Raw genomic sequence first — 17,794 nt, forward strand, 5'->3', positions numbered from 1 at the left:
CCCACAGTGACCAGCCCCCTCCTCACCTAGAGTGACCAGCCCCCTCCTCACCCACAGTGACCAGCCCCCCTCCTCACCCACAGTGACCAGCCCCCCTCCTCACCCACAGTGACCAGCCCCCTCCTCACCCACAGTGACCAGCCCCCCTCCTCACCCACAGTGACCAGCCCCCCTCCTCACCCACAGTGACCAGCCCCCTCCTCACCCACAGTGACCAGCCCCCCTCCTCACCCAAAGTGACCAGCCCCCCTCCTCACCCACAGTGACCAGCCCCCCTCCTCACCCACAGTGACCAGCCCCCCTCCTCACCCACAGTGACCAGCCCCCTCCTCACCCACAGTGACCAGCCCCCCTCCTCACCCACAGTGACCAGCCCCCTCCTCACCCAGAGTGACCAGCCCCCCTCCTCACCCAGAGTGACCAGCCCCCCTCCTCACCCACAGTGACCAGCCCCCCTCTTCACCCACAGTGACCAGCCCCCCTCCTCACCCACAGTGACCAGCCCCCCTCCTCACCCACAGTGACCAGCCCCCCTCCTCACCCACAGTGACCAGCCCCCCTCCTCACCCACAGTGACCGGCCCCCTCCTCACCCACAGTGACCGGCCCCCTCCCCACCCACAGTGACCGGCCCCACTCCTCACCCACAGTGACCGGCCCCCTCCTCACCCACAGTGACCAGCCCCCCTCCTCACCCACAGTGACCAGCCCCCTCCTCACCCACAGTGACCGGCCCCCCTCCTCACCCACAGTGACCGGCCCCCTCCTCACCCACAGTGACCAGCCCCCCCCGGGGTTCCAGGTCAGGGCCCGACTGAGCTGTGTTGAGGGCCACAGCCGAGTCGCAGGCTCCAAACAGGCCCGAGAGCTTGCTCCCCTGCAGACAGGCGTCCCCCACCCCCAGGGCTGTGTGGGAGCTGAGAAGGGCCCAGCGGCCAGTGCTGGATGTGCTGTGCTGTGGGCACGGGTCTGTGAGGCCATGCCTCCTGCCGTAAGTGACACAAGAGCACGCCACAGACAAGGGGAAATTGAGCTCCTGGGACCTGCTCCACGCCTCTGCTGGTGACCACGGACGCGCCCCCAGATGTGGGGCTTGGGCTCACTGGTGCTGGGCCTGAGCCAGGGGAATGGGGTAGTTGGGGGCTCACGGGAATTCCGGGGATCCTGGCGGCAGCAGGGGGGCTGGGGCACTGTGCCTGAACACCTCGGTCTCTGGCTAAGGCACATCCTGGTGGGCCTCCTCCTAGGACTCCCACTGCCCTTTCCTACAAATGCTCCATCCATGTGCCTTGCACCAGGGCCCACCCAGCTGAGCCACCTGCTGGTTCTGCCCCGAGTTACTGTGGCAAATGTCCCTCTACCAGGGGGACCCAGTTTGGACGTATGATATGAAGCACTGAGGTCTACACCTGCCTCACCTCCCACGTGACACCCTCCGTCTGCTCAGTATCCAGCCTGCTTTGGAAACGTGGAATTAGGCAGTTAGATGGTTCTTGGCCTCCTGAATCCAAAGCATGGGGTCCACAGACCAGGGCGGAGAGAGTGGTGAGAGATAGACATCATTATCCAAAGTACAGTATGACGACATGAACTGGTGTGAACACACTTTACATACAGAGACATGAAAAATTGTGCCCTATGTGTGTAATAAGGATTGTGATGCATCCCACTGTCATGTATTTAAAAATATAGAATCGATTAAAAAAATAAAGTAGGGAAAGGCTTGTGGTGGTTGCTGTTCTTTGCTGGGGTTGTACAGGCTTGTCTGCTGGCTCAGCAGGGGTCTGGTGGGGTCTGTGCTAATCAGGGCTGCCGACTGGACCAGTCCAGCGCTCCAGGCTTCAGATGTAAGAAGCCAACCAGGAGTGCACGATTGCAATCCCGTATTTATAGAATTAGCAGACAGGTCTCCCTGGTGGTTTCTGATGCCTCTGTTAGAAGAGGAAGCGTTTTGGGTGGGGGTCTGCTTGTGGTCAGCTGTTGCTAGGGGAAAGGGTAGGACGGCTGAGGAAGGGTGGCTGTGGCTGCCTCTGGGAGGAGCAGAGCAGAGGTTCTGGCTCCGAGGAGGCCGGCTTTGGACCGGGCAGGGAGTGGCGAGTCCCTGATCCTGGCTGCCTGTGGGATGGGGGTCTGTCTGCCCAGCTCACTGTCCCTCTGCCTGGGCCCCGGGGATGCCCAGCCCTTCCAGAACTCTCCCGGTCTTCCTGCCTAGGTCAGGCGTCCTGCCGGGGAGAGCCTGGCACGTGCCGACAGAGGGAGGCAGGGTGCCCTTTCTTACTGGAGAAGGGTGAAGACTCGGGTCTGGGTGAGCAGAGTGTAGTACGAGCAGGAGACCCTCGGGGAGGCTCCAGGATTGGCTCCAGAGCTGAGCAGGGGCCCCTCTCCCACCCAGGGCAGGTGGGACTGCAAGGTCCCTCTGGCCTCTTCTCTGGGCCCAACTGTGACCTGGCTTCTCGCACCCCCTGTCAGGCTTCACCCCCTTTTGGAGAAGAGCCACCTCAGCTGAGCCCTGCAGGTGTCCCGGAGCAGGCCTGTCCCCAGGCCCGGGGTCTGACCTGCTGACCCCTCTGGCCTCCACTCTCACGTCCTGGCTCTTCACCTGGCCTTCCGCTCGGCTCCTCAGTGTCCCTGAAGTCACACATGCCCCCGTGTTATCCCTCTTCCCACCCAGGAGTTGGCCTGCGTCCGTGTGCGCCCCACCCACCAGCCCCTCCTCCTCGCCGTGGGTGCCCTGTCCCTGTTTCTAACGGGCAGCTGAGGGCTGCAGCTCCTGCGATCCGGGAAGCATCTTCTGTGTTCACCCAGTCCTCTCAACTCTTGGGAAGCGGGGGTGGATTTCTTCCTCCTGTTTCCTGAAGCGTGAGTGGGGTTCTGAGTTTGCCAGGTCTCGGGTCAGTGACAACAGAGGCCCCATTCAGATTCCGCTGCCTCTCGCACCCCGTACCCCGTGCTCGCTGCTCACGTTTCTAGTTTGCAATCTCGGAGTCTGATGAGCTGGAACACTGTGAGGCACAGACTCGCGCGCGGAAGGAGGAAAGGGTCGGGAAGTGACACCCACCACAGTCCTGGAGGCGGCTCCCTGCATCTACAGCGGTGGTTATCTTCAGCGGGAGGAAGAGAATGACGAGAGGATCGTTCCTGCTCTCTGCGTCTGTGTTGTGAAAATTGAGATTCCTCCCTCGGGGCTCCTGACACCACCCTGTAATGGGGGCGGCAATTTGGGGAAGTGGATGAGCTGGGTTGTTTGCTGTGCTGAGCAGACAGAGATGAAGGGGAGGCTCCATTAGGACCCTCAACACCACCCCCAGCACACCTCAAGCTACAGGAGAGGGGAGCAGTGCTCACCCCACCTGAGCCGTGGCCGGTGCCAGGCAGGAAACGCAAGTGTGGACACAGGAAGGAAGGGCATTTTCACAGCCGAGCTGAGGGGGTGAGTCTGGCCACACGTGTCAACCTGGCCTGAGTGCCAGGAGTAGACACTCGCAGGGGTCCCCAGAAGTCCGTGGTGAGAGCGAGGCCTCTGCTCCTGGGCGGCTGGCCACAGACAAGGGCCAGTGCTGGAGCTCACCCCATTTCTCCTTGGCGGAGACCAGACATCTCTGTCTTAGGCTACCCACCTCGATTTTTCTTCAAACAGGTGATGTGTCCAGTGGCTACCATCTCAGCATGGATGGACTGGGAAAGCAGGACTTTACGTTTTGCAAGGAGAAGTCTGCGTGGGAAGAGCCCCATGTGGCTGGTGTGCAGAATGGACAGTGTCCAGGGTCAGCAGAGCCTTGTGCCCGCTGGCGGTCACCCTGCAGGTTGGTCATGTGTGTTTCCAGTGACCACTGTGTGCACAGCTTGGTGGAGAATCTGAGGGTGCAGGAGACCCATGGGGCTGGGGAAGGGTGAGGAGGAGACAGCCCTCACTGGGCAGCAGCTCTGAGAGACGGGTCCAGGGCCGCGTGGGCCACGAGGCTTGGGGCACAGGCACCAGCTGGGCGGCATGGTCACAGGTGCGCTGCCGTTCACCTGGCTGACGTCTTAGGAGGAGCACCATAGGGAAGAACTTTAGTGCATTTTAGCAGAAATGAGAATCCGGTTGAGGAGTGAATTGGTAAATCGGACTAAGCCTAAGAGTCTGCTCTAAGACGAACAGGAGGAGGCCATGGATCACTGCAGTCCCTTTGTGATGCCCAGTGCTCTCCGGGGCTATGGTGGGGATTTCCAAGCCGCTCTGCCCGCGGGCAGCAGCTCACTAAGGAGCCCTGCTTCTGAAGCTCAGGCTTGAACACGCCCTCCCTGCTCTTGTACCCTCTTCCTGCTCTCTGGTCCCTCGCTCATTCTAGAGGTACTTCCTAAGCAGAAGGGGAGAGGTAGATGAGGGGGAGGGTCTCAAGAATCCGTCTGGACACAGGGTTTCCCGAGGGTTGCTTCCTGTCAGCACCTGGCCAGTGCTTTCAAGAGCACCATCATAGGGCCTGCTGTGTGCCCAGTGACCAGCTCACAGGCCCCTCTGGTTCTGACCCTGTGGTAGCCAAGTCAAAACCCAGGGAATCCTGACTTGTCTGGCTCTGCCACTTGACCCTGGCCTTCACCTCTAGTACACAGTGCTCAGGTGCAAAGTGGACGAGACAGCAGGTGAACCATCCTGACCGCCTCTGGAGGATCAGGCCAAGCTGGTGCATTTCACAGCAAGTTGGAGCCTTTAAAAGAACCAAGTGAACTGAACATCACAGGAATCTTTGCCTGAAAGGCGGCCAGAGCTGGGAAAATGTCCTTACGTTTACTGTATTGTGCCAGCGTAGACACTCAGGCCTGGTCTGCACCTGGAGTCAGAGGATTTGGCCTGTGTGTGGCTGTGTTACCGCGCCCCAGAGCATCTCTTTGTCTGAGGAGCGGAAGGTGGGCAGTGACTCTGTGCCCCCAAGACCACCTCTCCAGGAGCATCACCTGGAGAAGACGCCAGGGCTGGGGACAGGAGCAAAGGCCTCTGAGCAGCAGGGCCTGGCGCATCTCCCTGAGCGCCACAGTGGCAGATGTGCTGGTGCTGGGCATGGGTCTGGTCACCTGGAGGCCCTTACCAGTAGTCCAGAGCTCTGGGTCAGATTTGTGGACCAGCACAAAAACTGAATGGGTGGATATGAAGTTAAAAACAGACACCAGAACCAAAGATAGTGTCCTTGGATGTCCCTGACTTTGTCTTCAACGTCTCTGAAGGACGGAGATGATGGCACGGGTCAGGTGCATCGAGAATGCTGGGACCTCAGGAGCTATCTGGAAAGTGGTGTGGCCTGGCGGTGCAGGCTCGAGTGAGGACCCTTGTCCCTCCAGGCAGGGACACCATCCCTGCTCAGGACAGCTAGGAGCCAACGGCTCTCTGGACTCTGAGGAGGGCAGGGAGGCTTGCTGGCCCAGAGTGGACCAGGCTCAGCCCACCCCTGAGAAAGCCCCGTGTCTTTGCTGGAGGTCTGCCTGAGCTCCGGGGTTATACGGAAGAGGAGCCCAGACTGGATGGGCACAGGGAGCACTCAGCTGCTTGCTGTCACTGTGGCAGGAGGAAAAGGCCTTCCAGGGCCCTGTCATGGGGACGGTCACCCGGCCGTGTGTTGGTTGAGCACAGACACCAGGCCAGACACGGAGCCGAGGGCTGGGCCTCCAGTCAGGGGCCTGCACTGAGGGCTGAGCAGAGTCCTCGGGGAAGACGGCCTCACGGATTAGGCAGGTCCACAGAGAAACAGGAGCTCGCTCCATGATGGGGCCGAAAAGACCCAGCAGCTGAGACCAAGAGAGCGGAGTGTGGCTCGGGCCACGTCTGAAGGTCTCAGAACCAAGGAAGCCCCCGTACCATTCCTGGTCCCAGGGAGCCCAGGGCTGCTGGCGAGAGTCCCAGAGTCCAGAGAGCTCTGAGATCCAAGGGCAGGGAAGAGGGCCCTGGCTCCAGAGCCAGGGACAAGAATCTACCCTCCCTCCGCCTTGTGTTGGGCCTGGGGCCCAGCCTGCGGGGGGCCCCCATCCCGAGGACTGGTCTTCCCCACCCAGAAACCGCGTCTCAGGTCTCCTCCAGAGTCTCCCTCCCCAGCGTGCACAGAGGCAGACTTCCTGCTGTCCAGGTGTCCTCCGCCCAGCCACGCTGACGCCTAACACTGACCACCCCGTGGCCGGCCCATCCCCGTTCACAGCTGGTGCTCCCCGAGTTTCTTTAGGTCTCAGTCAGACTCTAGGGCGTCCGGCTTCCCAGCTCTTCTGCCTCAGCGGGACGGACAGGGCCTCGGTGCGCTCATAGGGGAGGGTCAGAGGGGTGCAGGAAGACGGCAGGCCGGCTCGTTTCAGGTGTTTCTCTGCCCATCAGGGACAGCTTCGAATCAGAGACACCAGGTGGGAGTTTCGATCTCGAACAGCGGGGCAGGAGAAGCAGGTCACAAGCTTCGTGCCCACCAGGCGGGCCGAGGCTCACTCCCTGTTCCCCCTGGTCCTGCTTGTGAGCTCCTCGTGCCGGACCCAGATGAGGGCTGGGATCAGAGAAGTTCCCAGAGTACACTGACTGGTGTAACTGGCACACCCAAAAAATAGTCTCCTCCCTGATTCTTGAAGTTGGGGTAGAGGTTGCCCGGGGAAGAGTGGAAGTTCTCCAGGGAACACATTCGGTGAAGGTGCAGGTGAAGGCCACAGGGACTCCTGCTCATCCCTATGCCGTGTCACAGCCCACTCCCTCCCTGAGCCTGGCACCTCAGCACACCACAGCGGAGCCTGGGCCATTGTGAGACCAGGTCTGAATGGCGGCCTGCCGGGGCACTGGGCTGGTCCGTCTGATGTTCAACACAAACCGATCGCACAGCTGTTTGACTTTCATGTCTCAGCCAGGCTGCAAACTTGTCAGTAGCCCGTGGCATCTTGCTGTCCCTGGGCTGCCGAGGATAGCTTTCAGTGCGAGGACCTGTGCTCTTAACTGACAGCATTCTGTCCATGCCTCAGCCTCTCCACAGGTGATGGGGCCAGACAGAAAGCCCCAACGCCCAACCCGTGAGCAGGAATCATTCGGTGCTTCGTGTGCAAGGTGCCTGGCTGGGTTTTAAGAAGAATGAGCAGGGAGACCAGGGGCAGGGCTCATCACCAGCATGTGCCATGACCAGGGAAGACCTGTCCACAGCATGTTGCAGAAGCTACAACCTCTTCATGCTTCACTCTGCCAGACTCAGAGGCCAGAGCAGGGATCAAGTGGACAGACAGCAAGTGTGGCCATCCTGTGTGCTCATCCAAGGCTCTTCTGAGTGGTGGGCAGGGAATACACCCTCTCGGACGCTGTCCTGCAGGGGAGGAAGTCTGTTAGCCCCAGGAGTCTGCATGTGCTCCCAGGCTTCTCACTGTGGTGGGCAGCCCTCCGTTGGAGGATTTAAAGGCCGTCTTCCCTGGATGGTCCCCTCCTGCCTGAATTTTCTTCCTGCAGTGTACCAACCTCTGGAATGTGGAGGTTTCCATGCGCAGGTTAAAAGCAGGATGGGAACTGGAGGGGGACTGAAGAGTGGAAGGCAGAGGTGGCCATCTGAGGCCCTGTCCTCTTTTCCCCTACCATCTGCAGGGGGCAGGAGGTTTGGGGAGGAACCTGGATGTTGTGGGCACAGCATCAGAGCCTCATGAGACTGGCCAACTTCTAACGTCACCTGTCCAGCTGCGGTGGCTTCTTGAGCACCCCGCCATGTTCCTAGGCTCATGGAGTTTAGAGCCCACAGGACACTGGGGACCACTGACACCCCAGGGCCTCATCACATGGGACAGAGCACGTGCTGAAGGACATGGAGCTGGGGCAGAAGGTCATGCTTCACCCTCAGGATTCTTCCAAAGCCCCAGCAGCCAGCCCAGTTGGCAAGTGGGAGTGGGCACTGGAGCTGGGAGGACACGCCCAGGACAGGCCTGTGGCCAGCTCCTGCAGGGAGCAGGAAGGTGGAAGGCAGCGTGTGAGGCTGGTCTCCTGTGCGGGCAGAGGCGCGGCTCTCCAGGTAGCAGCTCCACACCCTCCCACCACTGTGGCTGGGGATCCTGCAGCGGGTACTTGCTAGATGCCTTCTGCATCCAGATTTGAGTGTGGTCTAGAGGCTGCTCCAGGGAGGTCTCTGGGGGAGGGTCCCGTGGGCTCTAGAGGCTGCTCCACAGTGGCTCTCTCCGTCAGGCCCCTTGCTGCCGTCACGAGAAGCATGGTGGGGGGGCTGAGCATGGAGTCCTGGTGGTCTAGCCTCTGCCTCCCGCCCCCTCCTCATTCAGAGGCGGCCTTGTCTGTGGGTACAGAGGCAGGCCTGCCCCTGTCGGGTGTGTCGGGGAGTCTGCCTCTGACTGCTCAGAGGGAGCTCTGAGTCCCAGGATGAGCTGAGCGTGGCACTCAGCCTCAGGCAGACACAGGTGCAGTGTGGGAGCCGCTGCGGTGCCCGCCTGTGCCCACCCGGATCTGCCTGCTAGGCCTTCGCACTCTTGTCCGTCATGGAAGAGAGAGGGAAAGAGAGAGACTGAGAGAGGACCCTAGGACCCCAAGTCAAGTCCTCATGGATTCATTAAGAGGAAGACGTCATCCGCGGGAGGTGCTCATTATGCTGTGACAAAATGTGATTTGTTCCGTTAGAGGTAAGGTCCAGCCGGCCCTGGTCCAGTTCATTAGGACAGATTAAAGGGACCGGAGAAGACCGCTGAAAAGCGGCCAGCATGACCCAATTCTTCTTGCCGTGCTGCCGTTTCACATTCTCTCTCTGAATAAGACAGTATTTCCTTTAGAATTTTCTTTTCCTTATAGTTCTGCTCTTTTGGAAGCACTGTCTTCATGCAGTCTTCCAAGGATCTGATTCCTCAGGAAACACAAGACCGAAGGGCTCTGAGCCCCCAGCCAGAGGGCACACGGGGCCCTGGGGCATCTGTGGTGGAGGAGGCCCCTTGGGAGTAGCCATCGGGCTCCCTTCCCAGCCTCCCGCCATCTTACTTGGTGGCCTGGCACCTCTGCTCAGCTGATGGACCAGCTGCTCCCAGGGCACGCTCCAGGGCCCTGCCCACTGCGCTCTTCCCAGGTCCTGGCCACTCAGCAGCCCTGTGCCATGAGAGCCCTGCCTCTCCCACCTGGTGTGAGGTCACCACCCAGCAGGGCCACCACCTAACTGGGATGTCAGGGAGCAAGAAATATCACAGAGACTAACAAGGACACTGAAATTGCTGCTTCATGTGAAGTGAAATGTGACAAGCTGATTTGGATTTTTATATTTATTCTATTAGTTTTATTTTTAAAGTATCTGCTAATTTTTCCTCAAAAGTCAACTCTGGGAATTTCTCATGGGTTGAACGCAAGGCCACCATGGGCTCTGCCTGGTTTCTGGGCGTGCTCCCAGAGCAGGGCAGAGAGGAGCTGGCTTTCCCGCGTGGCCCCGGGTGCCACCCACGGGGGCCAGGCACAGAGTCCAGCTGGGGTGATGAGCCTCCCAGGCAGTCGGCAGCCTCTGGGGGCAACCCTGGAAGGCCCCAGGGTGGCTGGTTCTGGTGCTGCTGGCCTGGGTCGGGGGTGCCCACACAGCTGATGGTCACTTCTGATGTCTCCCAGGGGCTTCTGGAAGAGACGGGCCTTTGACCCAGTGAAGTGGATCTTCCCTCAAGGTGGATGGCGCTGTCCCCTGGGTGGAGCTGGGGTGACAGACAGACAGAGGAGCTGGGAGGCCCGTCTTCTCTGCCGCCGGCTCAGCACCTGCCCTATTTCCCTGGCTCCAGCCCGCAGACGGCCCGTCAGCTGCCCGGGATCTTGGCCCTGCATCGCCCAGGGCAGTCCCAGTGGGTCCTCCCGTGCTCGGGTTCTGCGTCTCATATCCAACCACCAGAAATAAGAGGGACAAGGACTCAGGTCTGCACTGGGCACATCCTGCCCCTTTCCTCGTCACTGAACCTAAACAACGAGACGTGACCACTGCACTGGGAAGTGGACAATGCAGGCAAACCGGAGGTGGCCGAAGCGTCCCCACAAACACCACGTGAGCCCCAGCACCCTGTGGTTCAGAGGGTCCTGGGAGCAACCCCCGTGAATGCTGAGGGATGGCCCTGCAGCCCACTGGCTCCACCACACCCCAAGTGGGCACTGCCAGCGGAGCCCTCGCCAAGCTCCTGGCCCACAGGACCCTGGGAATGAGCAAATGAAGCGGCGCTCCTCAGATGCTTGCTGGGTACTGCCAGGGTTGGGGGCTGTGCTGGGCAGCAGTGGGGGGGAGGACAGCAGGATGGACAGCAGGGAGGAGTGTTGGCAGGACAGTAGGATGGACAGCAGGGAGGACAGCAGGGAGGACAGCAGGGAGGACAGTAGGGGGACAGCAGGATGGACAGCAGGGAGGACAGCAGGGAGGACAGCAGGGAGGACAGCAGGGGGACAGCAGGGAGGACAGTAGGGAGGACAGCAGGGAGGACAGTAGGGGGACAGCAGGATGGACAGCAGGGAGGACAGCAGGGAGGACAGCAGGGAGGACAGCAGGGAGGACAGCAGGATGGACAGCAGGGGGGACAGCAGGGAGGACAGCAGGGAGGACAGCAGGGAGGACAGCAGGATGGACAGCAGGGGGGACAGCAGGGGGGACAGCAGGGAGGACAGCAGGGAGGACAGTAGGGAGGACAGTAGGGAGGACAGTAGGGAGGACAGTAGGGGGACAGCAGGATGGACAGCAGGGAGGACAGCAGGGAGGACAGCAGGATGGACAGTAGGGAGGACAGCAGGATGGACAGTAGGGGGGACAGCAGGATGGACAGTAGGGAGGACAGTAGGGAGGACAGCAGGGAGGACAGTAGGGGGACAGCAGGATGGACAGCAGGGAGGACAGTAGGAGGACAGTAGGAGGACAGTAGGGAGGACAGCAGGGAGGACAGCAGGGAGGACAGCAGGGAGGACAGCAGGGGGACAGCAGGATGGACAGCAGGGAGGACAGTAGGAGGACAGTAGGAGGACAGTAGGGAGGACAGCAGGGAGGACAGCAGGGAGGACAGTAGGGGGACAGCAGGGAGGACAGCAGGGAGGACAGCAGGGAGGACAGCAGGGGGACAGCAGGGAGGACAGCAGGGAGGACAGCAGGGAGGACAGCAGGGAGGACAGTAGGAGGACAGCAGGGAGGACAGTAGGGAGGACAGCAGGGAGGACAGCAGGGGGACAGCAGGGAGGACAGCAGGGAGGACAGCAGGGAGGACAGTAGGAGGACAGCAGGGAGGACAGCAGGGGGGACAGTAGGGAGGACAGCAGGGAGGACAGTAGGAGGACAGCAGGGAGGACAGCAGGGGGACAGCAGGGAGGACAGCAGGGAGGACAGCAGGGAGGACAGTAGGAGGACAGTAGGGAGGACAGCAGGGGGGACAGTAGGGAGGACAGTAGGGGGGACAGCAGGATGGACAGCAGGGAGGACAGCAGGGAGGACAGTAGGAGGACAGTAGGAGGACAGTAGGGAGGACAGCAGGGAGGACAGCAGGGAGGACAGTAGGGGGGACAGTAGGGAGGACAGCAGGGAGGACAGCAGGGAGGACAGTAGGGAGGACAGCAGGGAGGACAGTAGGGAGGACAGCAGGGAGGACAGCAGGGAGGACAGTAGGGAGGACAGCAGGGAGGACAGCAGGGAGGACAGCAGGGAGGACAGTAGGAGGACAGCAGGGAGGACAGCAGGGGGACAGTAGGAGGACAGCAGGGAGGACAGTAGGGAGGACAGCAGGGAGGACAGCAGGGAGGACAGTAGGAGGACAGCAGGGAGGACAGTAGGGGGACAGCAGGGAGGACAGTAGGGAGGACAGCAGGGAGGACAGCAGGGAGGACAGCAGGGAGGACAGCAGGGGGACAGCAGGATGGACAGCAGGGAGGACAGTAGGAGGACAGTAGGAGGACAGTAGGGAGGACAGCAGGGAGGACAGCAGGGAGGACAGCAGGGAGGACAGCAGGGAGGACAGCAGGGAGGACAGTAGGGGGGACAGTAGGGAGGACAGTAGGGAGGACAGCAGGGAGGACAGCAGGGAGGACAGCAGGGGGACAGCAGGGAGGACAGCAGGGAGGACAGCAGGGAGGACAGTAGGAGGACAGTAGGGAGGACAGCAGGGAGGACAGCAGGGGGGACAGTAGGGAGGACAGTAGGGGGGACAGCAGGATGGACAGCAGGGAGGACAGTAGGAGGACAGTAGGAGGACAGTAGGGAGGACAGCAGGGAGGACAGCAGGGAGGACAGCAGGGAGGACAGTAGGAGGACAGTAGGAGGACAGTAGGGAGGACAGCAGGGAGGACAGCAGGGAGGACAGTAGGGAGGACAGCAGGGAGGACAGCAGGGAGGACAGTAGGAGGACAGCAGGGAGGACAGTAGGAGGACAGCAGGGAGGACAGTAGGAGGACAGCAGGGAGGACAGTAGGAGGACAGCAGGGAGGACAGTAGGGAGGACAGCAGGGAGGACAGCAGGGAGGACAGTAGGGAGGACAGCAGGGGGACAGTAGGAGGACAGTGGGAGGACAGTAGGGAGGACAGTAGGAGGACAGTAGGGGGACAGTCGGGAGGACAGTCGGGGGGACAGCAGGGAGGACAATAGGGAGGACAGTAGGGAGGACAGTAGGGAGGACAGTAGGGAGGACAGTAGGGAGGACAGCAGGGAGGACAGTAGGGAGGACAGCAGGGAGGACAGCAGGGAGGACAGCAGGGAGGACAATAGGGAGGACAGCAGGGAGGACAGTAGGGAGGACAGTAGGGAGGACAGTAGGGAGGACAGTAGGGAGGACAATAGGGAGGACAGTAGGGAGGACAGCAGGGAGGACAGTAGGGAGGACAATAGGGAGGACAGCAGGGAGGACAGTAGGGAGGACAGTAGGGAGGACAGCAGGGAGGACAGCAGGGAGGACAGCAGGGAGGACAGCAGGGAGGACAATAGGGAGGACAGCAGGGAGGACAGAGGGAGGACAGTAGGGAGGACAGCAGGGAGGACAGTAGGGAGGACAGTAGGGAGGACAGTAGGGAGGACAGCAGGGAGGACAATAGGGAGGACAGCAGGGAGGACAGAGGGAGGACAGTAGGGAGGACAATAGGGAGGACAGCAGGGAGGACAGAGGGAGGACAGTAGGAGGACAGCAGGGAGGACAGCAGGGAGGACAGTAGGGAGGACAGTAGGGAGGACAGCAGGGAGGACAGTAGGGAGGACAGTAGGGAGGACAATAGGGAGGACAGCAGGGAGGACAGAGGGAGGACAGTAGGAGGACAGCAGGGAGGACAGCAGGGAGGACAGTAGGGAGGACAGTAGGGAGGACAGTAGGGAGGACAGCAGGGAGGACAGCAGGGAGGACAATAGGGAGGACAGTAGGGGGACAGTAGGAGGACAGCAGGGAGGACAGCAGGGAGGACAATAGGGAGGACAGTAGGGGGACAGTAGGAGGACAGTAGGAGGACAGCAGGGAGGACAGCAGGGAGGACAATAGGGAGGACAGTAGGGGGACAGTAGGAGGACAGTAGGAGGACAGCAGGGAGGACAGTAGGGAGGACAGCAGGGGGACAGTAGGAGGACAGTAGGGAGGACAGCAGGGGGACAGTAGGAGGACAGTAGGGAGGACAGCAGGGAGGACAGCAGGGAGGACAGTAGGGGGGACAGTAGGAGGACAGTAGGAGGACAGTAGGGAGGACAGCAGGGAGGACAGCAGGGGGACAGCAGGATGGACAGCAGGGAGGACAGTAGGGAGGACAGCAGGGAGGACAGTAGGGAGGACAGCAGGGAGGACAGCAGGGAGGACAGCAGGGAGGACAGTAGGGAGGACAGCAGGGAGGACAGTAGGGAGGACAGTAGGAGGACAGCAGGGAGGACAGCAGGGAGGACAGTAGGGAGGACAGCAGGGAGGACAGCAGGGAGGACAGTAGGGAGGACAGCAGGGAGGACAGTAGGGAGGACAGTAGGAGGACAGCAGGGAGGACAGTAGGGAGGACAGTAGGGGGACAGTAGGGGGACAGTAGGGAGGACAACAGGGGGGACAGTAGGGGGACAGTAGGGGGACAGTAGGGGGACAGTAGGGGGACAGTAGGGAGGACAGTAGGGGGACAGTAGGGGGACAGTAGGGAGGACAGTAGGGAGGACAGCAGGGAGGACAGTAGGGAGGACAGCAGGGAGGACAGCAAGGAGGACAGTAGGGAGGACAGCAGGGGGGACAGCAGGATGGACAGCAGGGAGGACAGCAGTGAGGACAGCAGGGACGACAGCAGGGAGGACAGCAGGGAGGACAGTCGGGGGGACAGCAGGGGGGACAGTAGGAGGACAGCAGGGAGGACAGTCGGGGGGACCACAGGGAGGACAGGGCCCTCAGCACTGGCGCATCTTGCGCTGTGAATACCTTATTGAGTCTCAACAGAGGCCTCAGTGAATAATAAAACCTCCTCCTCAGCTGACTCTCAACCTGGACAAGGCCAGGCATGGCCCCAGGTGTGGGATTAGCCAGGGGACATGAGCCTGAGACCCTGCACCCCCTGGGTCCCGGTCAGCCTGTGCGGGGAGGCCCCTGGGCCTGCAGGACGTCACCGACACCCGGGATGGAGCTGGCTGCTGGAGAGAGGAAGCCTCTTGCCAGGAGGCGGGGCCTGCTGGGTCTCGGTCCTCCTGTGAGGGAGAGAAGAGGTGCCCTCGGGGCGGCGTGGCCTGCAGGCCCAGAGCCAGCCTCCCGACCGAGGCCAGGGTGAGCCTTCTCGCTGGGCGGCCTTCCAGAGGAGGGAGTAGGCGGCGCCCTCCCTCCTGGCCCCCGGTGTGCAGTGGACGCGTGACTGTGTCCACTTCTCTCGCTCCTGGCGCCTCCCTGCGTCCAACCCCTGCTTCCCGCCTCACGGCCAGCCTGCCTCGTCCAGCAGCCTCCTCCCACAAGAGACAGTCAGCTGGGCAGGTCAGACACCAGGTTGCTGGCTGGACACAGTGTCCTCCTCCTCCCTTGGCTTCGCAGGACAGGACTGGACGGGAGCATGAACGGGGCTGCACCGGGGGTGGGTTGAGCTCTGCAGCCTGGGCCCCTCTGGGCAGGCTGCCTTCCCTCTCTGGGCCTCGTCAGTCGAGTCAGAGGCTCGGGCCACTGCTCTTCCCTCCCCCTGAGCAACGGGGGGTCCCAGAAAAACAGTATTTTCCTGGAACCGTCTGCTGAGCTGGAGGTCCCCTGTACCCAGCCAGAGAACACAATCCCAGGTTTCCTGTGGGTGGACTGATCTGCAGGACCAATATTTATGACTTTATTCTCCAGACAGAAGAGATTCCAGTGTCTAGTGTTGGCAGAGTTTTAGTCCAGGAATGAGCTGTGTGTCGTGGGACAGTGCTGAGTGGGTCATGGTGACTGCCAGCTCTTTCTTTTTCCTGCAGCCCCAGGGCCCTTGCTGCAGGAGCCGCCACCCTCCCTCACAGGCTCCTCATCTGGGTGTCCTGTTGAAACTTTCCTTCCTGAGTCTTACTTTCCAGTAGTTGAGCCTCGTCTAGGAGGTTTGCTGAAATCCAAAGACCCCAGAGTGACTTAGATGGTGGAATCTGGGTGCTGGTCAGGTGGGCTGGACCATGTCCAGGGCGAGGCCCGTGTGGCTGGCCTCACAGGCAGGGGAAGAGGCTCAGGCTCACCCTGGACCAGGTGAGCTGCAGAGAGGCAGCAGATGCCGTCTCTCCAGGACTCGTCGGCTGGCCCTCGCCTGGGCTTTTGCCAGCCGACTGTGGGAGATGATGGGTGGTGCTCTAGGCACTGGAGCCATGCTCCTGTCACCACCGTGAAGTGCCCAGGGCAGCTGAGCTCACAAGGAGAGAAGCTCTGTTTTGGCACTGGGTTCTGCAGGCTCAAGTGACTGGGTGGCCTCACTGTTGGGACCTGTGGAGAGGTGGCAGACCACAGAGGTGGTGTGGAGTGAGAGCTCACGCTTCCAGCCAGGGAGAGAGGCCCGAGTCCCATGGTCCCCGCAAGGGCAGCCCTGTGCCCTGAGGTCCCCACCAGACCCACGCCTCAGGGCTCCCCGGAGCACCACGCTGGGATCACACTGTGACCCGGGGCCTTTGGAGGCACTCATCCAAGCCACAGCATGGCCCAAACCAACCGAGACAGCTGCAGAGATGTAAGCCTGCACTTCCTGCCCTGCGCTGCTGGGAACAGCGTGGGGACGGGATGCTCCTGTGACAGCAGCGTGCAGAGGACTGCGGGGCCAAGCAAGGTCAGCCCAGCCGAGGGCGTGCGCTCTCTGACAGGCTTCACCTGGGCCCCTCCAAGGCCCCAGAGTGTCCTAGAGCTAGCCACTGTGCTCTCTGCAGCAGCCCCTGCACGGCCAGGTTTCAGAGGCGTGAGGCTGCTCTGACTCTGGCCTAGTGCTGCCACCGCAGTGGCACCTGGCGGCAGGACCTGCTGCTTCCTGTCCATACTGGTGCTCTGCGTCTCCACCACAGGCAGCTCTCACTATGTGACTAATGGGGAGTGCTTTGTCGAAGGAACTGCCCACTTGAGGGTCACAGTCTGTGTTTCCTGACAAGTACACGGAGGGTTCAGAAGCCCGGCCTCCCCAACTCCTCTTTGTGCCTCTTTGGGTCTCCCCAGCAGCCTGCACAGACACCCTTGGCCTAGACATTCCTGCCTGCCACTCAGCACGCCACCAGGGCCACCCTCCTGCTTCAGGAAAAGGGGGCGGAGCTGAGGGTGCTTGTCACTCGGGCCTCCTGGGACATTACCTCGAACTTGTCCCACACTCAGCGCCCCCTAAGACGTGAGTGGACAGGTGGGCTTTGCCGGCGGCCGTGGAGAGTCCTGCTGGGCAGCGGCCCTTTCCTCCCCTCCCTGGGGCTGCACGCGGCTGCCCACCCCACGCCTGCTTCACCTGCAGCCAGCCCAAGGTTTCTCCAGTTTTAAGGCAGACACTGAGCTCTGCTCTTTCCTCTGCGGCCCCCACGGGCACTGAGGACGCAGGACAACCCTGGATGGAATTCAGTGGGTGGTTCTTGTGAGGGGCTGTCACCGGTCTGGAGTGATCTCAGTCGTTAGGCTGTACGTACGTGATTCTCCAAAAGTCGATTTAATAAGTCTCTCCCAGCCCTCAGACGCCTCCTGTGGTCGAGACAAGGACGATTGTGCGGTCAGCCTTTTCACTGCTGTGACTGAGACACCCGAGCGGAACGACTGTAGAGGAGAAGAGTTTATTTGGGGGCGGATGGTTTCAGAGGCCTCTGTACTTAGTCATCCCCATTCCTTGGGGTTGGTGGAAGAGTGTGGAGGAGGGAAGCAGCTCACAGGATGACCAGGAGGCACAGAGACTGGCCAAATACAAATGTGCCCCAGGCCACCCCCACGCCCCACTTCCTTCAGCCACCCTCCACCCCCTCCAGCCACCACCCAGCTAATCCCGTCAGGGATGGACTCACGGACTGGGTAAGGCCCCTCAACCCGTCACCTCTCCCTGAGCCTCTTGCACTGTCTCAGCTGTGAGCTTTGGGGGCATTTCACTTTCAAACCACAAACTGTCTTTTTTGCAGGTCTTGAGTCAGGAGCCGCCCAGTGCTGGGCCCAGGGAGCAGCGGACGGTCCTGGGCCGAGTGTGCCACCCCTCCAGGCAGTGACCGCAGGTGCCCGGCCACCCGTGGAGCTTGTGGAGTACCAGGCTGAGCAGGGGCGGGGCAGGAAGCAGGTGAAGGACCTCAGGCAGCTCCTCTCCTGCCACACAGAACCCTCTTCAGACTGGCTGACCCTAGGAGCTTCCTGTGGCCCTCATTCCTGCAAGCAGGTGTGCAAATGGGTGTGCGTGTGGAGGTCATGCGGGATGGTGGTGTTTGCTTTTTAACTAGAGATTGCCACATTGAAATACCCCACATTTCATGAT

At 61.2% G+C, this 17,794-nt stretch overlaps 1 long non-coding RNA gene across 1 annotated transcript in view; it reads left to right on the forward strand.

Annotated features, from left to right (window-relative positions):
* Positions 1-17,794, forward strand: part of LOC144370457 (uncharacterized) — a 30,836-nt gene that overhangs the window by 12,048 nt on the left and 994 nt on the right. The window contains exon 2 of the long non-coding RNA XR_013430440.1: positions 17,451-17,698. This is a non-coding gene — a long non-coding RNA (uncharacterized LOC144370457). The remainder of the gene's footprint in view (positions 1-17,450; positions 17,699-17,794) is intronic.

The sequence above is a fragment of the Ictidomys tridecemlineatus genome, chromosome 2 (assembly GCF_052094955.1).
Source record: "Ictidomys tridecemlineatus isolate mIctTri1 chromosome 2, mIctTri1.hap1, whole genome shotgun sequence".
NCBI classification, from domain to species: domain Eukaryota; kingdom Metazoa; phylum Chordata; class Mammalia; order Rodentia; family Sciuridae; genus Ictidomys; species Ictidomys tridecemlineatus.